The 26,052-nt window shown below is 36.2% G+C and overlaps 1 long non-coding RNA gene and 1 pseudogene across 1 annotated transcript in view; one reads left to right on the top strand and one right to left on the bottom strand.

The window, feature by feature from the left end:
- The window catches only part of LOC113933517, a 74,223-nt gene extending 73,339 nt beyond the window's left edge, over nt 1-884 (bottom strand). Inside the window, exon 1 of the long non-coding RNA XR_003523373.2 lies at nt 725-884. This is a non-coding gene — a long non-coding RNA (uncharacterized LOC113933517). The remainder of the gene's footprint in view (nt 1-724) is intronic.
- A 20,003-nt stretch (nt 885-20,887) lies between these two features.
- Nucleotides 20,888-22,662, top strand: LOC113933516 (annotated as a pseudogene).
- Nucleotides 22,663-26,052: the final 3,390 nt, after the last annotated feature.

Below are 26,052 nucleotides of genomic sequence, written 5' to 3'. Positions count from 1 at the left end.
CTTCACATGTTTTGGTCAGATGCCAACACCTTTCTTTAAAAAAATTCCAGAATCCCCTGTATCATCTCCAACCTTCTTTATTCTTCCAGGAATAAATTAATAACAAACTATTGCTTCATAAAGTGACCTCACACAACAACTCCTTGAACTCTGTATACATTAACACAGCCAGAATGATGTGAGATTAGGGGAAATCCCATATACTTTCTGTGGCTGATCATTTCCTTAATCTTGCCAACTTTTTTTTTTAACTTTCATCAACACTATGATATAATTATAATGTTAAACTATAGTTTAGCTTCCTAATCTGGATATGAAGATGGAGAGCTTCAACAGAAAAATGGAAAAGTTGGTTTCAGGCTGTATTTCTTAAAATTTGGTCATGAAAATATGGTTCAAATATTACTATTCAGAAGCATGACTGCCTTATTCTAGAGAGCAGGAATTTTCTTTGTGTTCATAAATGCAACTGCTACATTTTCTACTTTAATTAAAGCAGATTCTATATAAACATTTTTCAGGCTGAAAACAATAGGGAAGCCCAAATATGAGGAAATAAGGTTTCATAACTTTAACTGAAAACTTCAGAGATAAAAACTTATCTGGCAAGAAATTACAAGATGGAAATGACAGTTAAAATTGCTAGTCTAGTTAAAGAATAATCTTTAGTAAATCACTGAAAAATAATTTCAGTCCCTCAACTTTAAAATGAGAGAAATAATACCTTATAGCTCCAGCTGTTAAAGGACTATATGTGAGAGTGAATATGAAGCATCCAGGGCAGTTCCTGCTCTTTACTGGGACTCAACTAATCTTCGTTCCTTTCCTTTCCTCCTTTCTGCACCTCCTCCAAGAATGATGTCCTTGGAATCTGCTCTTCTTGACTGGCTAGAACAAAATAATAAATATCAATCACACTGTTAATGATTCCAAGCTTTTTCAAAATGTTTTTCTCTGTGTGCTTCACTTATCCAGTGAATATTTACTGAGCACCTATTACATGCGAGGTCCCACCAGGTCCTAGGGATATGGCTCTGAATGTAACTAACACAGTCTCTGAATCTCATGGGGAAGACAAGCATCCATCATATAATTGTGCAAATGATTAATGATAATCATCCCTATTTTGTACCTTTTCTCCTTAAACTCTTTTCATTGAGTAACGTACGATATATGTAGCTTATATACCTAGCTTATTATCTGTCTTTCCCACTATAATTCCCTGCTGAATCCACCAAGATTTATGCATGACACATAAGACATTCAATGAATATTTGTTGAAGGAAATGCATGAATTATAATTTTAATAAAAAACTTTGAAAAAGTTAAGGATACTATATGAGCCTTTAACATGAGGGTTAACCTAGTGTTTCAAATCAGTGATAAAAGTTTCATTGTATGTAAAAGAGAAAAAAAGGATTGGTCATATAGAAATTTAAGGAGGTATTTGATGTCTTCTGAGAAGCCATAAGAAACTTAAGTGCTAAAGTTGAGATTAGAACATAGAAAGAGAAGAATCAGACCTATAAATACAGAGAACAAACTGATGATTGCCAGAGGGAGGGGAATGGAGGGATGGGCAAATGTGTAAACAGGAGAGGGAGATATGCACTTCCAGTTATGGAATGAATAAGTCATGGGAATAAAAGGCACGGCATAGGGAATATAGTCAATGATATTATAATAGAGTTGTAAGGTGATAGATGGTAGCTACACTTGTGGTGAACATAACATAATATATAGAGATACAGAATCCACTATGTTGTACACTTGACACTAATGTAACATTGTGCGTCAACTATACTCAGAAACAAACATACAGAAAGAGATTCTGACTGAGTGAAAAAGTTTGTAACTTAGCACTGGTATAAAGAACTAAGATTAATGTAAGAAAAGATATAAATAGTTCATTAAACCTTCATGGGAAGATACAAATCCTGTATGTTAGTTTGAAAGGATCATACCCTTTAATGAAGTGAGCAATGAGAGAAGATGTTAGTTAGATAAGCCCATTTGACCATTATTTTAATTAAAAACTTATTTTTCACCAGCTAAACACATAGTGGATTAAATTGAATTCTATGCTTGCAATTTCTCAAATATCTGTGCCAGGAAAAGAATATACTTTTTAGCCCATGGAAGTCAAATCTAAGCAGATAGTTTCCCAAGCTGTGTGTATAGTGTGTAAGAGTGAAAAATCAGTTTTTATGGGGCTCGTCTTAAAACAAAAATGAATGTTAAACAACATATATGACTATATCTAATCTATGTGATCTTAAGAAAAGTACATAAAGGAAACCTTGGACAAATGGGAATGTGCTACTTTCTCTAAAAGTTCTGAGAAAAAATGTTCAGAAACACATTTTCTTCTTGATGTCCCCAAAGGGAGATTTTCACATATAACAAGCTACCCTCTTACTGGGAATTTTATTACATTCTGATACTAGCCTGTGTCCATGTAGTCAATCGAAAACAATATAATTTCTTAAAATATGAGACTACTACAATGTAAGATTCCTTTTTTTTTTTTTTTTTTTTTGGTGAGGGAGAGAGGGAGAGAGAGAATCTTAAGCAGGCTCCACACCAAGCACGGAGCCCAGTCTCATGATCCTGAGATCATGACCTGAAGCCAAAATCAAGAGTCAGACGCTCAACCGACTGAGCCACCCAGGTGCCCCTATAATGTAAGGGGCACTTACACTTTGCTGAGAATATTTTATTGTGTAATGCATCAAGGCTAATTCATCATTTAACCCTTTATGGTAAATATGTTGGACAGAGTTCTGTAATTTCATCATAAACACAGCACATAGTTTTTAAAGGTTTATTTATTTATTTATTTATTTATTTCGGTGAGAGAGAGAGAGAGTGCAGGGGGTAAGGGCAGAGAAAGAGGGAGAGAGAAACTCAAGCAGACTCTGCGCTGAGCCTGGAGCCCATGCAAGGCTTAATCCCATGACCCTGAGATCAGACCTGAGCTGAAATCAAGAGTCAGAGGCTCAACCAACTGCACCATCCAGGCACCCCACAGCATATTTTTTGTCAAAGATAAGGAGAGACTACTAATTTTTATATTTGTTTGCTTCTCTAAATCAGCTTTTGGATCACATCAGCTGATCTCGGAATAACGAGATCTGTGCCTGGCACCATGGATAGGGCAAGCAGAAAACCAGTTGATACCAAGACTTACGCCTGGTGCAAATGGCCAAAGTTAAAAAGCTTTTTATGGGGGTGCCTGGGTGGCTCAGTCTGTTGAGCGTCCAACTCATGATTTCAGCTCAGGTCATGATCTCAGGGTCATGAGATCCAGCCCTCATTGGACTCCGCACTCAATGAGGAAAGTTCTTGTCCCTCTCCCTTCCCCTCTTACTCTCCCTCCCCCTGCACTCTCTCAGTTGTGTGTGCTCTCTCTCTCTCTAAAATAAATAAATCTTTAAAAAAAAGTTTTGTATCTAACAGGCAGTAACCTTTTTCACCTTTGCTGTAGCAACTTCTTACTAAACACATCGCTGGAGGCAAAGGGAAACAAAAGCAAAAATGAACTAGTGGGACTTCCTCAAGATAAAAACCTTCTGCACAGCAAGGAAACAATCAGCAAAACTAAAAGGCAACCTATGGAATGGGAGAAGATATTTGCAAATGACATCTCTGATAAAGGGTTAGTATACAAAATATAAAGAACTTATCAAACTCAACACCCAAAACCCAAACAATCCAATTAAAAAATTGGTAGAAGACATAAATAGACATTTTTCCAAAGAAGACATCCAAATGGCTAACAGATGCATGAAAAGGTGCTCAACATCACTCATCATCAAGGAAAGACAAATCAAAGCCACAATGAGATACCACCTCACACCTGTCAGAAAGGCTAAAATTAACACAGGAAACAACAGGTGTTGGCAAGGATGCCAAGAAAGGGGAACCCTCTTATACTATTGGTGGGAATGCAAACTGGTGCAGCTACTCTGGAAGATAGTATGGAGGTTCCTCAAAAAGTTAAAAATAGAACTACCCTATGATCCAGCAATTGCACTACTAGGTATTTACCCAAAGGGTACAAAAATACAGATTCAAAGGGGTACATGCACCTGATGTTTATAGCAGCATTATCAATAATAGCCAAACTATGGAAAGAGCCCAAGTGTCCATTTGTCCATTGACTGATGAATGGATAAAGAAGATGTGATTTATATATATATATAAATTTATATGTATATTTATATATATAATAGAATATATATATGGAATATATATATATAATGGAATATATATGGAATATATGGAATATTATTCAGCCATAAAAAAGAATGAAATTTTGCCATTTGCAACAACATGGATGGAGCTAGAGTGTATAATGCTAAGTGAAACAAGTCAGTCAGAGAAAGAAAAATACCATATGATTTTACTCATATGTAGAATTTATGAAACAAAACAGATGAACATGTGGGATGGGAAAACAAAGAGAGAGGAGAGAGGGGGAGGCAAAGCATAAGAGACTCTTAACAATAGAAAACAAATTGAGGGGTGATGGAGGGAGGGAGCTGGGGGATGGGTGTTAAGGAGGCTAGATGGGTGATGGGTATTAAGGAGGGCACTTGCTATGAGGAGCACTGGGTATTGTATGTAAGTGATGAATCACTAAATTCTACTCCTGAAATCAATATTACACTATATGTTAACTAATTAGAATTTAAATGAAAATTTGGAAGAAAAAAAAGCTTTGTGTCTAATATTATGTCTATTTACTGTGAATAACATTTTTCCTTCTTCATTTAGTCTAGACCAGAAAAATATTTACCTGGAAGGAGAAACTATTCAACTTATATTTAGTCCATCTTCTGTAAGGTTAAGAAAATAACAACAATAAAAATAATATTAGCTAATATTTATTGGACACTTGTTAGGTATCAGCATTTGTGCCAAGACTTACATTACTGACTTCTCACAGAAACCTTTTTGAAATCATAAGCCTACAATTTTCCATGTGGTCTTAATTAAATTAATCAGAGAACACAAATTTTAATAATATGAACTTTGTCATATTGAAATACTAGAAAATAAAACTTTAAAATTAAAATTATACTGCATTGAACTAGCTGTGATATCTTGTCATATAAATAAGGGTAAAAGATATATGACTGATACTTTGAAAACCTAAGAATATAAACATTAGCCAGTTTAGAGGTGAAAGTCCTTTCTTACAAAATTATACGTATCCTGATTATCATAAAATTGAGTAGTCTGCTCACATGAAATTCTTTTGAGAATGTTAGTTACTATATAACTTTAATTATGAGACCCTAAACACATATGTTTAATTTCTAAAAGAAAATCATATTTACTCATGGTACTGAGCTTTATTTACCCTCCCAACTATGATTTCTCTGATCTTATTATAACTAACTTTAAAAAGTATAAAATCTGGTCAAATTCTTTTGGAGTTTGGCAAAACCATCGGTTTTCCTTTGTAGGTCAATTAAGTTCTAAGTAAAAATAAATGGTGCTTATGGCAGAAATACTCTCAAAACACAATGAAGAATCTTGAACTTCATTTCAACATAACTTTTGTTAAATCCTGTATGTAAGTGTATTGGTTAAAGTGTGTTTGTTAGAAACAGGCTGGAGAGGGAAAGCTGTGGCGTGTCATGAAACAACTTTCTTTCCAAGCCTTCACTGATATTACAGAACCAGAGAAAACCAGTTAGAAAGAGATAACTCAGGAAAAAAACAGAACAGCTAACTTTTAAAATGGACCTATTGGAAGAAAAAGAAAAACATTTCAGAATATTTCAGATTTATATTCTCAGCAAGATTCAACATGATAGTGTTTCTGTATGCAGTCCAGAGATGGGAATGAGCTGAAATGAGGATTAAAAGAGAAAGTATTTTTCTAAAACATGCCATTTAATGTAGAGAAGTTGAATCACTGTATTGAACACCTGAAACTAATGTAATATTGTTTGTCAACTATACTCAAAATATTTTTAAATGTGTTAAGATAATACCAAAGACAGTGAATAATGGATTGCTGTGTCAAAAATTAAAGTGATAAATTATTCTCAAGAAATTATCCCACAATCCAGAAACAAAAGGAATTTTTGAAAAGTATGACAAGATATAATGAAATGGAAGTCAGAGAACTCTATAGGATCTTAGGAGTCATCTAATTCAAGGAGCGGGGTTGGGGCAAATGTACCAGAGATCAAGGATGTGGAACTTATTTTTATTGACAAAATGACCTATCTATGGTCATTCCAAGACTATCTGAATTTTATTCAAATGTATTGATTTAGAACTGTTTCATCTTCTATTCAAATAAAGTTTCAAGATAAGCTTTAGTATTTACATACCTAACGAGATTCTTTGCCTTCTTACATTCAGTCTTGAGACTAAAAGACAGTAGCTCTTCAAATGCATTTTTATCCATTATTCCTGTGATAACTATTGATATTTCCCATTTCTTTGGGTTTAACTGGACATTTTATTTGTTGTTTTTAAAGTAGTATCCTGTTAATGAAAATATCCAGAAACTCTAAATGATATTTATTTTGTTTGTTTATTTATTTAAAAGATTTTATTTATTTATTTGAAAGAGAGACAGAGAGAGCACAAGCAGGAGGACTTTTCCAAGTACCTTCCATGTCTTCATTCAGTTAAACTTTACAATAACTATATAATGTAGACCCTACTATTATTCCATTTTAAAAAAGAGGAAACCAGGTCCCAAAGTTTTAAGTAATTTCTTAGTAGGATTAGGATGTGATTTAAATCCAAGTAGTCTAGCTGTAAAATCCATACAACCACCATTCTATGTGCTGTGGAGAAATTCTAGAAAATTTATTTTGACCAATTAATTATAACTGTGAAGAATTTTGATTGCCCATAGTGTAGTATCTACTGAAATTTTTACTAGTTGACTTTTCAGTTGTCTGATTAGTTTGGTTGTATATTGGAAAGTAATCATATAAACTTGACCAATTTTGATACTCTATTGAAGAAGAGCATACTTACTAAGTTTGATTTGAAGGTTGGTAATCTGAAAATAAATTGATGGTCAATATAATTTTATACTGTCCAAATTTTCTATGATATTCAATAGATGTTGATGAAATTTATTACAGAATTTGGAGTCATGATATAGATGATTGCACTAAGTGAGGCCTGTTTCACACAAAACTTAGTTTATAGGTTTGTAACTCTATCTAGTAAATATAGCAATAGCTAATTCTAGAATTGAATGTTGAACTTGGATGGGGCAAATTCAACATCTACATACGTTACTTTGGAGTTCTATCCCCTCAATGTAGTAGAATTTAGATTCTCTGTTCTCTCCCTCTTTTTGTCTCTCTCTCTTTTTTCTTTATCCATCTGGCCTATAGTATGGATACTACAATATGGTAGTGATAAGATTAACTGAATCTCACTCTCAACCCAAAGATAGAGAGTTGAGGGGGGCTAGGAAGCCAGAGAAAATGAGATGAAATCAAGCAACTTCAATTAGTTTTGAAGGGATAGAATGTAAGTGTATTGGGGAAAGTGTCAAGGTATGAAATTGGAATAAGAAGGTAGATATATTATTATTGTTTTTTTTTTATCCAGACATATATTATAAAGGCAATGAAGAACTACTTGATCAAGAAAAATCTTGATCAGGTAACTTAATATGAATGTTACAGTAGAAAGAATCCTGGAAAGAGTGTGGTGTGAGCGTTGAGCTAGGAGTAGTGGAGAGAGGACTGGTTATAGATTAATGATGTCATTGGACTAGAAGAAGCTAATAAATAAGGCATTTAGTAATAAGAACATGAATTAAGGCAATCATATCAGAAGGAAAAAGTTGGAGCATATCTGGGAAAAAGATACACAAATACATAATTATTTTTATCAGAATCTATATACATTGTTCCTTTTATTTTTAAAGAAATTTGCTAATGTGTCATGCAAACTTTATCCTCTTTCTTTATTATATTCCCAGAATCTTCACTCATCTCTGTCATTCTCAATGCATTCTTTTTTCACATTCTTCGTTTCTAAATCTTCCCAGAAAGTTACAAACTTTAACCATCATGATGTCAGGAAAACTATACTGTATATATCAGCTGGAGTTCTTTGTTGCTAAGTATAGAAACCATCTCTGAGGAGACGGTGAGGAATCAAGACTCTGGGTTTAAAATAAGGAAAGAGGGTCAAAGTCCTATGGCTAATTAGCAGGGTTTTAAACTAAGCAATGAAATGTATTGTAAGGCCAGTGGGAGATCACAAAATCTATAGGAAAGCTAAGGAAAACTTGGAAACCAAAGCAAATTTTTGAGGGCTAAAAGCTAGGAAATATAGAAAATTCTGGTTAGAACATTAAGGCATCAGCAATGTTGAATGAATGAAAATTCATTTTTTTCAGAATGAAAAAGGTCCTACTCTGTCACTTTGTTCAAGATCAAATTACAAGGTAAGCATCTAATTGGCACAATTTTTGTGAAATGCCTGTTGTTAAGGGTAAAATTCTAAAAATCCCAGCATCTAGAACACAGCGCACAGAGTGAAATCCTCTCCAAGTACTTGTTCAATGTTCAAAAGATGCTCAACCTTTGTTAGGCACAGTAAAGCTGATTACTGTCCAGTCATATTATATCCAAGGGGAAAAAGGTTAATTCTCTAAAAGCGAATCTCTTGTTAGAAATAGAACAAGGTATCAGGCATCCAAAAATAATAAATATTCGTCATATCTAAAAAATGCTAGGACATCTGGGTGGCTCAGTCAGTTAAGTGTCCAGCCTTTGATTTTGGCCAGATCATGATCTCAGGGTTGTGGAATCGAGCTCCAAGTTGCCCCAAGTTGGGCTCTGCACTCAGGCGGAGTCGGCTTGTCCCATTCTCACACCCTCTACTCCTCCTCCATGCTGCCCCATGCTCACACACGTACTCTCTCAAATGAATAAATAAATAAAACCTTAAAAAAAATTCTGAGGTGCCTGGTGGTTCAGTCGGTTAAGCATCAGACTCTTGGTTTCAGCTCAGGCATTAATCTCAGGGTCATGAGATCCAGTGCCACCTGGGGCTCTATGCTCAGTGCAGAGTCTGCTTGAGATTCTCTCCCTCTCCCTCCCCTTCTACCCTACCTCCTAATCACACGTGCTCTCTCTCTCCCTCTCTAAAATAAATAAAATCTTTTTAAAATGCTAAGAATTCAGTAGTTTTCATTATATTCAGAGTACTCGGGAAATTCTGTAACTAATGCTAGGGAATCCAGTAGCATTAAATTAATTAATTAATTAAGTAATTAAAAAAATAAAATACAATAAAATAAACTGCTGAAATCAAATTACCTTTTAACAATAAAATTGGTATGTTCATCCATTATTTCTCCACCCAATTTCTCTATTTCCTTATTTGTTGATTTTTCCCTATTTTGTGCAAAGTTAATGTGGTTTCTAAGATACTACTTATATGTCCTGCTTTTTATTCTTTATTGTACCGTTCATATACTCCTTTTAGTCCCTATTCCTCTTTGGAAAGCAAGAAGAGATTATTTTCTAATCTGATGATAATATTCCTCGTGTCATTCTTTCTTTATTTCCTTGCTTCACTCTGGAATTCATCTCCTCTCCACCAGTCTAACCTAGCCTGGATTTATTAACCTTCAGGGTTTGGTGTAATACCAAACACTTCCCCAACTGAGTCATGTAAGTAAGGGTAGCTTCTACTATTAAAGTCCAACAATTTGCTCTTTTGAAACCTTTGCCTTTTGCTAGGTCCACATAAAATGGAAAGAAATAGAATACTGTGAAGAGTAAAATTCACTTTTCACAAAAATAAAAAGGCATTATATTATTTAAATGTATTATTTGTGTGGTGTTGGTATAATAGCCGTAATATTTATCCAGAGCCCTGCAATGACTGATTATTATAATGTTATCTCTAACTCATTGAAAAGCAACATTAAAGGAAATAAGAAAACTCATAAAAATATTCATAGTTCAGGATTTTGTCAGGAAAACCTCCCAGTGAATAATGCTTAGATGCAGATATTACAGGATGAACTTCTGGCTATAAAGAAACAGGGCAGAGTGAAAGGGACACATTTCTAGTTTAATGGTGGAAGTGTCTCCCAAGCAGTGCCCTTGAATGATGTGGAGAATCCATTACTTCCAGTAAACAGGAATGATCAAGCGTCTTATTTCAGAGTGGCGGAAAAGTAAAATGTGTAGCAACATTGGAATTTTGACATACTTGAGACACATTTAATGGCTTGTCTGACTGCAGTATAGCAAAGCCATGGAGGGCTAGATGAACTTGGCTTAAATTCCTGCTCTGCTATTTATTAACTGCATGGCCCTGGGTAAATGTTCACCTTCTAATCCTCAATCTCTAACATGTATGTAACAATGTGTTCTTTTCAGAGTTGCTGAAGGAATTAATCAGACAATATGTGTAAAGCTCTTTAAAAGTTACTGAGACATCAGGAATTCTTAATATGTGAACTGAGTATTTGTTTCCAGAATACTATCCAGAGGGACACCTAAGGGACAATGTGATTGAACACTAAAGGCTTTGAAGGACCTGCTAAATGAGAAGATAAAACTTGCAGTAGGTGCAACACTGAAATAAAGTACATCAACATGAGTAATAGTATTTTTTTTTTATCAGAGTGTAATTTCCTTAGAATTTTCAGAGAATATATCAACTGTATGAGTCTCTCCTGACTCAGGAGAAAGGGAAGTGGTAAAATTCTCCATTTTTTGTTCTTAAGTTGATTCTATGAAGATAATTATACACTTAGGTTTTAAAAATAGAGCAAGTGTAGCATTTCCCCAGATTAAACAAAGAGGAAAGGCCATAAAAATAGTAATGAAATGGTATTTCTCTGCCTTTGTCTCTCAGCCACAAATGCAGGGGCTCCAGATTCTCTCAATTCGTGCTTGGAAGCATCCGAGTTTGTCACATTTGTGTTTCACTATTAGCACAGACAACACAAAGCTTTTTCTTCCTCTACTCCTTGGTTTCTGTTGTCTCTGAGTGTTTACATTCTCTCCTGCATCTTCTCCTTTCCAGGTATTGTGCCTGGTCCGTAAGTCAACCTGTTCCAAAAGCAATCCTGAGTGGAGAAATTTCCCTTATTCCATAGCTACGAAAGCTACACGCTTTTCCATAGGATGCAAAGAAATGTTTCTTGGCCCCTCAATTTCTTAAATATATCACTTATTTTTATCATCTCTTCTTTTAGGGCTCTGGCACAAGTCTCTGGGGACAAGGGTAAAATAAAAGGACAAGCTCAGCAGCACATCTCTAGCTTTATGCAGAATTACCTTTCCATTATGACACTGACCCTCTGACTTGGGACCAACTCACCCTTCTCTGAGAATGAGTTCTGCTTCTGATGGTCCCTTAATCACCTATGCAAATAGACTCCTTTGGGTATTTTCAAACCAGTCTTACAGACAACCCAAGTATGGGATTCTTGGGATCCTATTGGGAACCCAGGAGATAGGCTCCACAAACTAAGATTTTTTGCTTCACAGGAATGGGAAAATTATCTATAGAATGCCCTAATGCTAGCATAGGATGTCTACTGTGTCTTTCCCAACCACTGCACAATTTCAGTTTTCATCTTGCTTGACCTCATTGTTGTATACCTGACCCCATCTCATTGAAATTTTGTTTTCCCTAGTCTTTGTCAAAGTCATTCTCTCTTGTTTTCTTTCTGCTTCGTTCCTCAGTTGAGGGTGATGATTTCCATGTTTCTACTTCTTATCTTGACCATTTTTATAACAAGGAGAATATTTATTACTATACATCTGGCTGCCTATTGTAGATGTAAACCTGGGTCCTCCAAAGCATCACAATCTGATGTTCAAAACAAACTTCTATTTCCTTCTTCATTCAATTCTGTATTATGTTTTTGTATTAATATCATCATCCATATACTTCTCTGTTTAAGGACCTCAGACAACTTCACCTTCTCTCTCTCTCACTCCCAGCATCAAATTCTCAACATCAGTTATTACACTATGCTGATTATATTTCCAAAGTGCCTCTGAAATACATTCTTCTTGTGAATTCTACTGTTGTAGCCCTAGTTTGGTTACTCATCATGTCTTAATCAACAATAAGACTTTTTGTTCAGTATCTTCTCATTTGCAGATATCCTTCACAGTAACCCCAAAGTTATCTTTCTAAAAATGCATCATTTGTGTCCCTCTATTGGTTAAAAACCATTACAAATTTCCATTGCCAATGGCCATTTGCAATCTGTTTTCAACCAATCTTTCCACAGTCATATCATTCCAATTTCTTACATTCTTGTCAAAGAGTCCATTCATCATTTCCTGAACATACTATTCACTTGTATACCTTTCTACCTTTCTTTGTGCTGGCAACTCTCCTGGAATGTCTCCTTCCCCTTTTCTACTATACATCCTTCAAGTTTCTATTCAAATTCCACCTTCTTTACAAAGTCTTCTTCCATTGTGCCTCACAAATCCCATGTTTTCAAAGATCTATGCTACTTGTTGCACCAATTCAGGCTTACATATTGTTATTTCATTATCTTTATCTAGAATATAACAGCATCTTATTATTAATGCCTGGCACATCCAGAAGAGGAGAAGGGGAAAAAAGCAAGAGAGCAAAAGCAGACTAAACAGAAGACTGAGGGTTTTGTAATAAAAGTATATGCTCAATATTTTTGTCAACTGATTAAAAATATTAGTTTCCTCAAAATTAAAGCTTAGCTAGGATTTTATATAAATCTTGCCCATTAAAAAGACCTGGATTTAAATATTAAATTCCAGTTTAAAAAATAAAATATGAATTTTCTATGGATAGTAGGATTGCCATAAGTTAGATGTAAAGCCTCTGATTTTACTCAATAATGGAACTGTTTATGCCTAGATGAAGTAATTATAATTTTTTTGGTTATAAGTAACTGAAGCTGACTCTGGTTCGTTAATAAGCAAAAGGGAACTGCATTATTAGTAACCGGTTTTCTTACTGAACACGAGGACAGGCTATAGCTACCACAAGCACAGAAACGGGAATTAACCCAGTCAGGAGTCTCCCTGCAACTTTCACCTTTGCTCAGCTCTGTGAAACTGCTTCATTGTTCTCCCTCTTCTCCTCTTGCCTACTCCCCTTCCTCTTTCCCTCCCTCCTTCCTTGTTTTCCCTCCCTCAACTTTTCCTGTTTCTAAGTCTGCGTGACAGAAAACACCATTGCCAACAGAGCCCAAGGTTGAAGTTTAGGGATTCAGTCATTCAGTAAGTAACTTTTCTCTTTTTCCTACAGTCTCATATTCTTTTTGACCCAACTTGGGTCAAGTGGCTACCTACAATCTAACAACTATGGCCAGGAAGCAGGAGCTTACTGTAGAAACAGCATAGCTCCCATGCTGTAGTGGAGAAGGGAGAGGCAATTCTTAAAACAAACAAACAAACAAACAAACAAAAACCAAACCAAACCAAAAACAAAACGGAGAGAGAGAGAGAGAATGAAAAATTGCTAGAAAAAGCAGGGCAGTTTCTAATCAGCCATGCAAGTAAGTGCTCTATTCACCAAGTTAAAACCAAAAAGGAACAAAGCTAGAGCTACAAATAAGTAGCAAAATGAGCTGCTTCATATTTTTTCTCTTCCTTTCCCTAACTATGATTTAGTTGAAATGACTTGTTGGCATGATTAGCAATATGAAATAGACGATGACCAAAGAGACAGGATATCTTAAATTTGGCCAATCAGTACCTAAATAAGCAAAAGTTGATAGTTACAGCAGAATTTACCAAACGGCATGCTTTGAAGCACTAGTCCCATGAAATGTCCCAGGGCAAAATTGTTCCATGGTCAATTACGTTTTAAAAAATCAGTTTACTACAGCCCTCTCCTGGAGAAACACAATACATATTTATGTTCCAAGGGCTTTAGAGAAATAATTCTCTATCAACACCAGGAAATTGTTCACATTCTAAACTTATTCCTTTCTAATGATTTTTGAACTTACTGTTTTTCTAGCTACCACTTTATGTTATCTTTATAACTATTTCTGTTGAGCCACAAGTCCTTTTATGCTCTTCAGTCTCTGGATATTCCCCAAACTTAGGATGGGTAGGAGGTTTGGGTTCACTAGGCAATTTCCAACAGGTTTAATGTGTTCACTCAGGGGCAAGGTCAGTGTCATCATGTCTAATCAACTTGTTGTCAGACTCTTTAATAAATCCTACCTTATTTAAAGTTCTGGGTACTTTCTGATCTTTGTCTTATTTCTGAGCAACTATGATTTTGGAGAAGTGTGATGTAATTTAACAAAAGAATATTAAACTAGTTTTCAGGTTTAAGGGTTAAAAATGTATCTTGATAGATTTGTTTGTAAGAATGCTAAGTTTACTTCTGTTTTGGACAAAGATTTTATTGTCCAAACTTTGAAACTTTATTAAATCTTTATTATGTTGATTTCTTCTAATGAACAGAAAGAAATTCATGGCATAAATTAATTTTTATAGGGCAAGTCAGGGGCAAAAGAATCATTTGCTACCTTTTGCTTTCTCATTAAACTCCCAATTCTGATGGGAATTTCCAAGTCTATACCTTCCCTAAAAAGCTTTATTTTTAATAACTTTTTGAATAGTTAACATGGAAGGTGATCTCTGTTAAAGAATTAGGCATAAGGTGTATTTCAACATATACTAAGTCATTGTGTTATAAAGCATGCTGACACAAAGCCTCTAGTGTCATAGGAAACTAAGAATTAATGTATTTTGCATAAAAAGGAAAACGGAATTTAGCCAAGACAGATGTAGTTGCGAGACAGTTTTATAGTTAAGTTGGGTAGCTTCTCCTTTACTGGTGTTTAGGTCTGAAATGTTACTTGTGAGTCAACAAGTATAAAGAAGGATCTTAGTGACCCTGAGAATACTCCTTGTCAGGTGTTGTCTAATGTGTCATTAATAAAATGGAATCATGGGACCATCCCACAAGGTAATTATGTCATCATGAGAAAGTTAAAGGGAAATATTTGAAGATTAAAGATTGGAAAATACCAAATGCTTCCATTGTGATGGAAAAATCCGTGTAGCTGAAAAATAAATAAAGGATATATCCAAACAGGAGTTACAAATAAGTCATCAGCACAGGTATAAATCATGCCCATATAGATATTGTAAGACAAAGAAATCCATGTAAGAATGCAGGGAAGTTTCTCTTTTCTTTTTTTAAGATTTTATTTATTTATTTGAGAGAGACAGAGAGAGAGCATGAGCTAAGAGGGAGAAGCAGACTCCCTGCTGAGCAGGGAGCCAGACCCAGGGCTCCATCCCAGAACCCTGGGATCATGCCCTGAGCTGAAGGCAGACGCTTAACTGACTGAGCCACCCAGGTGCCCCCAGGGAAGTATTTCTAAATATGAATATATTTGCAATCAATAAAGAAAAAAGACTTTTGCTCTAATCGATATATGTGGCTCTGTAATAAAAAAGTATAAAATTAATTGCAAAAAAGTGTTTTACAATAGATATTAGGGTTCCTATGGAGTCCTGTGATGTCCTAACACATTCAGAAATAATGCTGTAACGGTTAGGTTTTATCTATTTCCTCTATTTATTTTATGACAACTTTGATCCAGCTTTATTCTTTTTGAAACTGAAAATCCTTTGGCTTAACTTCAGGAATTAATTTAAACTTCATCTACATCTGAATCCAGCAACTTTTTATATTCAAATTCTTTATAATCTGTGTGCTAGAGGGTAAGGGAATGAATGAGAAAACAATTTACTTTTATTTATATATTCAAATATAAACATATTTTTGGGGGTCTCTACCTTACTCTCTACCAGTCAATATTCTTGACACTATGGAAATAGAGATGAACAAGAGGGGCAAGTTCCCTTTTCTCAGAGCTCACTTTCCACTGAGGAAACCAAGCAGTTAAACATGTAAACCAGCACCAAATTTAAGCAAGATGATGAACTAAGAAAGAAACAAATAAGAGATGTAATACATGCAATCTCTGTAAGAGGTGATGTTTGAATTGAGGCACAGCTCCAGCCATGTGAAAAATCCTGCATAAAAGGGTACTATTTATAGGGAACAGCAAATGCTAAGACCTCAAGAAGCAAAAGAATTTGAGTCTATTTTAGGAAGAGAAGAGAGACCAGGGTAACTAGTACCAAGAGCAAAAAGGAAAGAGGTATGAAATGAGCCTTCGAGGAAAGCAGAGACAGGTTTTTGTAAGGAGTTTGCATTTTATTGGAAATGCAATGGTAAACTATTGAACTTCCTGGTTAGACTCAGTGGTTAACATCACAAGACTAAATCATAAATATTTCAAGATGTCAGATAACACGTAAAAAGATTATGAATCATTTCGTGGAAGATTTTTTCATCATGAAGTCTAACATTTATCTTCCATACTCTATGTCATTGCTAAAGAGATGAGGAGATCTTAGTTATGAAGTTAAGTATGGCTATTATTTTAAAGGATATAATTTGGAAAGTTAGTAGTTTACATTTTGAAATGATTAATTTTATAGATCATGAATAAGGAGCAATCTACACGGAGGAAGTGGTTGTGGGATAAGGAGGTAAAAAGGTTTAAGAAGCTAATTCATTTTTATTATGTTGAGATGAGCTGAAGAAGGCTTTCTGAAACAGGGGTTATGAAATAGGGGTTAATATTATTCATTATTTTATACCTGCTTCAAAATGCAGATGTTAATTTTAATAAATTTGGCAACTATAGAAAGGTACAAAGAAGAAAATAATAATAACCCATAATAACATTACTTTCCAGTCTTTCTTAATTACTGTAATATATATTTGACAAAATTGAAATTTTATAGGATACGAAATTTTACAACCTAATTATTTTCATGTAACATTATATTTTTGGTAATTTTTCATGTCAATTAATATTCTTTGACAACATCATTTTAATATTTATATAATAATTATTCTTGTGGTTCTACAATGATTTGTTTATTTACCTGTTTTGATTCATTTTTTCTTCTTTAACCTAGAAGGGGTTTATGAGAAATTGTTACTCATAGCACTTTTTTATTTTAAAATTTGTCTCACTATGTTAGAAGACACAGGACCAAATCCTTGGCAAGCAGAAATATAGGAATTCTTGGTGATGGGACACTTTTCTTTTAGTTCTGTTACTAAGCATCACAGTGACAAATAACACAACCTCAACAATGACAACAAAAATTACTAAGGGCCCAAATATTAGAGTGTATTTTATATGGATATGTCAGAAAAATATTTTTTCTGAGGTGTTCTCCCCCTTACTTCATATCTGGTGTGGCTTTAGAAGTTATGCTTAGCGTGGGATGAAGTGGGCAATACACATTCATTGATTCTGAATTCAAAGTATAATTCCTAACCACCAAGAGGATTCTTATATTTCTGCTTGCCAAGGATTGGTCCTATGCGTTCTAATGTAAAGAGATACATTTTTTTTTTTCTTAGAAAGAGAGAGAGCATTAGAGGGAGACACGGGGTGCAGGGGAAAGGGGCAAAGGGAGAGGGAAAGAAAGAATCTCAAGCAGGTTCCACACTCAGCTTGAGCCCGATGCAGAACTCAATCTCAAGACCTGAGATCACGATCTGAGTTGAAACCAAGAGTCAGACACTTAATTGACTGAGCCACCCAGATGCCTGGTAATGGGACACATTTTAACATAACTGTCATGAGGGGCACCTGGATGGCTCAGTCGGTTAGGTGTCTGACTCTTGGGTTCAGCTCAGGTCATGATCTCAGGGTTGTGAGATGGAGCCCTGCATTGGGCTTCACCCTCAGTGTGGAGTCTGCTTGAGATTCTTTCTCCCTCTCCCTCTGCCCTTCCCACTCGTGCTCACTCTCACTCTCTCTAAAATAAATAAATAAATCTTTAAAAAAAACTGTCATGAGTAAGAAGATCTTTCTGGAGGCCAAGATTGACACTACAGTTTTATTAGAGATACCTGGCTTCAGTCTAAAGGTCAAATGCCATTTATATATTTTTAAAAATTATTTATCATCTACTGTTTGCTAAGAAAGGTGATCTCTGCCTGGAAGGAGCCTTTGTTCTAGTGAAGAGACAAATATCAATCAAGTAATCAAATAATTGCAAAGTGTCTTAGAAAAGACAAGCATTATTATGAGAAAGCCTAACAAGGGACCTGTCTTAGCCTGGGGAGGGTCAGCAAAGTCTTCCTTAAGGAGTGGCATCTGAGCTGAGATCTTAAAGAGAAACAGAGGTTAACTAGGTACAGAGGAAAATCTTCCAGATAGGAGGAAAAATAAATTAAAGATTCATTGCTTAAATAATAAGTGTTACGAATCCTGGGAGGAAAGTGTTTTAACTAGCTCAAACTACTGCTTAGGTTTTCACTAGAGTCTAGTCAGTTTATTAGTCATATTTTATGCATTTACATTAAATGGCAATATAATCTACTAAGCAACCATCACTGACTCTAAATGGTGAGATATAAATATTAAAAGAGAACAAGAAACAGCATTGGCTTTTCAGTGTTCTCTCACTTAAAGCATTTGAACCAGAAGCTCATTTAAAAGAATAAAGACCCAGGGAGCTTGGGTGGCTCAGTTGGTTAAGTATCTGATTCTAAATTTCTGCTCAGGGTCATGATCTCAGAGTCATGATATCAGGGTCGTGAGATCAAGTACTGTGTCAGGCTTCATACTTAGTGTGGTATCTGCTTGTCCCTCTGACTCCCCCTCTGCCCCTCTGTGTGCTCTTCTCTCTCTAAAATAAATGAATAGATCTTTTTAGATCATATGATCTTTAAAAAAAAGAACAAATACCCATGCTTTGTACCATATTACATATCATTAGAGTGTATAACAATAATTGTGGGGAACTGGGAAGTAGAAACACGGAATCACTACTTTTAAGACGGTTTTTAGCTACAAAGACAGATTATTTAGCTTTTTGCTTACAGTTTATCAAATGAGTTAGAAAGAAAACAAAATGACAAGTCTTTGTCATGGGTAAGTAACATCTAGAAATATGCTCATGGTCATTGTCAACATGGAAAGTCCTTTAATATGCATTTTAACCAAAATATCCCAAATTGCCAGTTAATAGAAGTAGTAGTAGGATTAACAATAATAGTAGTGTTAATTGTAATAGTTACTATTTACTCTGAGTTTTCCATGAATTTACCAGGCTAGTGCTTTATTGCTAATACTTACAATTACTGTCCAAGACAGACACTGTGATTTCTGCTTTACAGAATATACAGTTTAAGTCCAGAGAGGTTAAGTGAGCCATTCAAGATCACATAGAAAACAATGGAGTGAAGTAAAACACAAAACTATAAAACTCTAGAAGATAATAGGAAAAAAACCTAGATGACCTTGGGTATGGTGATACCTTTTCAGATGCAATACCAAAGACATAATCCATGAAAGAAATATTTAATAAGCTGGACTTCATTAAAATTAAAAACTTCTGCTCTGCATTGGAAGATAAGCCACAGACTGGGAGAAAGTTTGCAAAAGACATCTGATAAAGAACTCTTATCCAAAATATGCAAAGAACTTTCAAAATTCAACAATAAGAAAACAACCCAATTAAAAAATGGGCCAAAGACTTTTGAACTGAAACCCCACCAAAGAAGACATATATAATATGTACAATATGCAAATTGTGTGTATATATACACATAAAAATATGTACAATATACTACATATATACACAAAAAAGCATATGAAAAGATGGTCCACATCATGTCATAAGAACAACACAAATTAAAACAACAAGATACCAGTACACACTTATTAGAATGGTCAAAATCTATAACACTTTAACAATAGCACATGCTGGCAAGGATGTGAACCAATAGGAATTCTCATACATTGCTGGTGGGAATGCAAAAACGTACAGCCACTTTTGAAGAAAGTTTGGCAGTTTCTTACAAAACCAAACTATACTTTTATTGAATGATCCAGCAATCTTATTCCTTGGAATTTATCCAAAGGAGCTGAAAACTTACGTCCATACAAAAACCTGCACATGTACATTTACAGCAACTTTATTCATACTTGCCAAAACTTGGAAGCAATTAAGATGTCCTTCAGTAGTACATCCAGACAATGTAAGATTATTCAGTACTAAAAAGAAATGAGCTATCAAGCCATGGAAATTCATGAAGGAAACTTAAGTGCATATTAGTAAGTGAGAGAAGCCAGTCTGAAAGGTTACACACTGTACCATTCCTACTGTATGATATTGTGAAAAAGACAAAACTATGAACACAGTAAAAAGATCAGTGGTTGCCAGGGGTAGCAGTGGGGAAATGAATAGTGGGGAGAGATGAATAGGCAGAGCACAGAGGATTTTTAGGATAGTGAAAATACGCTGTATGTTATAATGATGGATATATGTTATTATATATTTTGTCCAAACCCATAGAATGTATAACACAAACAGTGAATCCTAAGATAAACTATAGACATTGAGTGATTATGATGTGTCAGTGTAGGTTCATCCTTGGTAGAAAAAAAAGTAGCACTTTGGTGAATGATGTTGATAATGGGAGGGAGGCTATGCATTTGTCTGGGAAGGGGATCTATGGGAAACCTTTACTTTCAATTTTGTTATAAACCTAAAACTGTTTTAAAAAACTGTCTTAAAAAAGAAAACAAGTTTTCACTTTGAACAGGCTCAAAGTGCCAAGGAAGGTGAATGAAGAAAAACCCATACCTAAGCTGAGCGGCGCTGGGCGGGGTCGTGAGGCCGCAAGTCAGCCAGAGGCTCCCCGAGCCCGCGCAGCTGCCCTCGGCCGGTCCCCTGGTCAGCGTCTGCATCTGGGTCCGGAGCCCTCCCCCAGTGGGCACGATGCGGAGGAAGCAGTGACCCCGAGAGAGTCCGGAGCGTGGGCGCGGGGTCCTGCTGCCATGTCCCACCAACCGCTTAGCTGCCTGACTGAAAAGGGGGACAGCCCCAACTAAACCACAGGAAATGGAACCCCCAACCTGGCTCACCCAAACCTGGACACATTCACTCCAGAGGAACTGCTGCAGCAGATGAAGGAGCTCTTGATTGAGAACCATCAGCTCAAAGAAGCCATGAAGCTAAATAATCAGGCGATGAAAGGGCGATTTGAAGAGCTTTCAGCCTGGACAGAGAAACAGAAGGAAGAACGCCTTTTTTTGAGATACAGAGCCAAGAAGCCAAGGAGCGCCTCATGGCTTTGAGTTATGAAAATGAAAAATTGAAGGAAGAACTTGAAAAACTAAAAGGGAAAACAGAAAAGTCCCTTGAGTTCCAGGACCCCATTGGGGACCCCAAAGTCCCCAGGGCAGAAGCAGACCAGGAACTGGAACAGCTGAAGACCCAGGTGGCCTATCTCCAAGCTGAAAAGGCAGATCTGCTGGGGATTGTGTCAGAACTCCAGCTCAAGCTGAACTCAGGCGGCCCCTCTGAAGACTCCTTTGTTGAAATCAGGATAGCTGAAGGAGAAGCAGATGTGGCGGTGAGAGAAATCAGGACGAGTCCTGGGCCCGCAAGAATTGATTCCATTGACAAGAACAAATCTACAGAAAGCTTCAGGAATTATTTGGAATTTTAGAAATTAACTGTGAGCCAGCTCCTTCTTTGTCTAAGGGAAGAAAGCCAGAAGGCAGAGAAGCTTGAAACTGCACTCAAGGAAGCCAACGAAAGAGTTTCCTGTTTTGAAAAGAAAGCCAGTGATGGTTTTGAGGTTGAGACCCAGACGGAGGGTAGCACAGAAAAGGAGAAAGAAGAGGAGAAAGGCCCAGAAACTGCTGGAAGTGGAGACATTGAACCTTCAGGTGACAACTCTATTTAAGGAGCTTCAAGAGGCTCATACAAAACTCAGTGAGGCTGAGCTGATGAAGAAGAGACTTCAGGAGAAATGTCAGGCTCTTGACAGGAAAAATTCTGCAGCTCCATCAGAGCAGAATGAAAAGCAAGAGCTTGTTTATAACAACAAAAAGTTGGAGCTACAAGTGGAAAGCATGTGATCAGAAATCAAAATGGAGGAAGCTAAAACTGAAGAGGAAAAGTCCAAGTTAGCCACTCTCCAGTTGACACAAAACAAGCTTCTTCAAGAATACAATAATTCATTGAAAACACTCGAGGAACTGAAAAGGAAAGAGTCAGAAAAAGTGGATAAGGTGGTAGTGCAAGAACTAAGTGAAAAGCTGGAACTGGCAGAGAAGGCCCTGGCTTCCAAGCAGCTTCAGATGGATGAGATGAAGCAGACCATCGCCAAGCAGGAGGAGGACCTGGAAACCATGACTGTTCTTCGGGCTCAGATGGAGGTTTACTGTTTGGACTTTCATGCTGAAAAAGCAGCAAAAGAGAAGATACATGAAGAAAAGGAGCAACTGGCCCTGCAGCTGGCAATCCTGCTGAAAGAGAATAATGCTTTTGAAGATGGAGGCAGGCAGTCCTTGATGGAGATGCAGAGCCATCATGGGGCGAGAACCAGTGACCCCGACCAGCAGGCCTACCTCATTCAGAGAGGAGCTGAGGACAGAAACTGGTGGCAGCAGCAACAGTGGAATATTCCAATTCATTCTTGCCCCAAATGTGGAGAAGTTCTGCCCGACATAGACACACTCCAGATCCATATTATGGACTGCATCATTTAAGTGTTCGCATCTCACTTCCCCCCAAACTGTTGGTAAATATCAGATTTTTTTCCTCCAAAAAAAAAAAAAAAAAACCCATACCTAAGTGATGACAAGCCCTCCTTTATTTTCCCCTCTAAACCTGTAAGCCTTCCTGCCTCTGTGCCATCTTTTCCTTCTTCCCATCTGGTTCCAAAGGAGAATGCAACCATTCCCCAAAAACTTACCTCTCACTTGTACCCTGGTCTGAGAACTCATATCTGCTTAAGGTCTTTTCTCCTTCAGTTAGTCCCTTTCCCTCCAGCTGTATCATTTCCATCAACAGGCAATTATGTTCTAGAATTCTTATCCTAAAGCAACAATAAAATCCTCCTGTTATGTACATTCTGTCTTAGATCCTCATTTCTCAGCTTACTTGAGAATTTTCCTTTGTTGTCATTTTTTAAAAATAAGAGATATTACTTTCTCACCTTTCTCACTATTTCTCAATCTTTCCAGTATTTTTTTAAAGAATTGTTTACTTAGCTGCATCCAATTCCTTTCTTCTCATTCACATCTCAGCCCACTTCTGCCTGGATTCCACCTCCAGAAGTCCACTGGCACTGCTTTTGTCAAGGGTACCAGAGACCAGATACTAATAAATTCAATGGATTTGGGGTTCACCTTAATCAGCCTCTCATCAGAGCTTGACACAGCTGATCACTCCTTCCTCCTTAGAAACTTATGTGCTCTTAATATTTTTTCCTTAACTCATTGGCTTTTACTTCTCAGTCTCTTTTGCTGATTCCTCCATTCTTACCAACCCCTAGTAGACTTCTTCAGATTTTTCACTCTTCCTGATGTCCTCCCTTTCTGTACTCTCCCTAACTTATCTCATAGTTCACTTGGTGTAACTACTACAGATGTTTTGTCAACTCTAATATCTATATTTCTGGTGCAGACGTCACCACTAAGCTCTAAGCTCTAGAGTTGTGCATTCAACTTCTTCCCTGACATCTCAACTTACATATCTTAGCATTTCAAATTTAAAACATTCAAACCATGAAATAAAATGCGGTTCTCACAATCTACCCAGTTTCTCACACCAAAAACTCTAGGAGTCATACCTGGTTTCTTGCTATATCAAGTCAAAGAGCAAACCCTGTTGATTTTTTCTCTAAAGTATGTCTTCATCTCCTTTATTTTTAAGTAACCTCTAGGTTACTTATTTTAAGTAATCTCTAGGTACCTCTCTTCATCTCCTTTATTTTTAAGTAATCTCTACACGTAACATGGGGCTTGAATTTTTAACCCCAAGATCAGGAATCCCGTGCTCTACTGAATGAGCCAGCCAGGTGCCCTCTTCATCTCCTTTATTACAAATAATCAATTATAGTGACTTATTATGGTCTCCTTCAGTTACACTATACTTTTTACAAACATAATCTCACTCAGTGCTGCTAATAATCATGTAAGGTGGACTAGAGAGGAAATGGATTCATTTAAGGTAATTAATTTGACCAAGTTCACACAGTAAGTAGTACAGATGAAATGCCAAACTAGTGGTCACAAGTATGTGAACAAATGATCACTAACATTTTGATTACCTGCTATGTGTTACACATTTTCCATATTTACTTTAATCCTCATAACAAGAACATATAATTGTTATTATATTACAAATAAAACAGGAGATTTAAGCCAGTTGTCTCAACTTAGAGTTCTCTTTGCTTCCATTTTCAAATTCCTTTTAATTTCTTTCCATTCTTCTCAATACCACCAAAGACATTTTTTTATAAAAGCATGATTCCCATCATGTCTTTCTTCTGCATAAAATCCTTTAACAGTTCAGAATTGGTTACAGAATAACGTCCTTACCATGATATTGAGATGCTTTTATAACCTGGCCACTGTCTTCCTTTCCAGCTTCATTTCTTCCTACTTCTTACCATATACCCTGGATTCCAGCCATATCGACTGCTTTAGAGATCCAGTTTGAATAGGCTGCACTCTTTCTTTCCTCTTCTGCCTTGAAAGTTCATCCCACATACAGTAGACACTGTAGTTGCCTTGCTATCATCTGTTTTGTTTCTTTCAATAGCTACCCCCACTTTGTTTACATATCCAACTTCTCTGGTACTATGGTTTGAGCTCTCAGCTCTAGCCAATCATCATGATTTTACACTCTGGTTTCAGAGTTTCTGGTTCAGATGACCCAAGTAGAGACAGTAAGACATAAAGTGAGGTTTATGTGAAAAATATTTCCTGACTCTTCTCAGGGGATTCTGGAATTCTTCTCTTGCAATTGATGTGTAGTTAGTAAGCCATTTTAAGAACATGAAGGAAAATGGATCTTAAACTGAAGCTTGACATTCAGGAAGGCAGAGGAAAGAAAGGATTATGTCAGGTCTTCCCTTAATGACATCACTAAGCGGCTGAAACAAACCAACATTGAAGCTAACTTTACCTCTAGACTTTCCAGTTATGTGAATCTCTTTTATTCACACATTTTTCTGCTACTTGCAACTGAGAGCAGCTAAATATTACACCACATTTTATCATATAAACAATTTCACTAACAACTGGCCTTCCTAATATCTTAGTTGAAGTATTTTTTTTTCTTGGTGTAAATTTCTTTTGTACACGTTTATCAAAGCCTGTATCACATTGCTTTAATGATTAGTTTGCTCCCCTAGGAGACTGAACACCTAAAAGGAAAGGCGTTCATGTTTTTTGCTGCTCTATGAGTTTGTTATCAGACTGAGTGTGCTCATAAACAGCCCACCATCTATCTTGAAAACACTTTTATTTAATGCAATTTCTCAAGCTCAGCACTATTGGTATTTTGGGACAGATACATCTTCATTGTAGAGGGCTGTCCTGTACAATGTATAATATTTAGCAGCATCCTTGGCCTCTACTCATTAGATGCTGGTAACATAACCCCTTCCCCCAATGTGTGACAATAAAATGTGTCTAGGAATTGATAAATATTCCCTTGGAAGTAAAATTGTCCAACTGAGAACTACTGACTTAATAGAGTGATCAAGAGTATGAATTTTTTTTTTAAGAGAGAGAGAGAGTGTGCACTAGAAGAAGGGGAAGAAGGAGAGAAAGAATCTTAAGCAGGCTCCATGCTGGGCTCCATCTCACAACCCTGAGATCATGACCTGAGCCAAAATCAAGAGTCGACACTTAACCAACTGAGCCACCCAGGCGCTCCAAGAGTACAAATTTTATTACAAATATTTTCTTGGGTTTTTAAGCTAATGGCAATTCATAGAAGTTAATTCTTACAAGATCATATTATATCCATCCTTGAATATACACAGAAAGAGCTAAAAATCCGAGAAAGGGCAAAGTATAATGTTTTGTGAAAACTATTGTTTTGGTATGTAATAAAGGAGTGTGAAGGTAAACTCACATTTACTGGGTACAGGATATGATCTCATACACCAAACCTGCTTTTCTCATAAGCCAATCTC

The sequence above is a fragment of the Zalophus californianus genome, chromosome 10 (genome assembly GCF_009762305.2).
Source record: "Zalophus californianus isolate mZalCal1 chromosome 10, mZalCal1.pri.v2, whole genome shotgun sequence".
In the NCBI taxonomy this organism is placed as follows: domain Eukaryota; kingdom Metazoa; phylum Chordata; class Mammalia; order Carnivora; family Otariidae; genus Zalophus; species Zalophus californianus.
The sequence above is the reverse complement of the archived record's forward strand: the minus strand, read 5'-3'. Positions and strand labels throughout refer to the sequence as shown.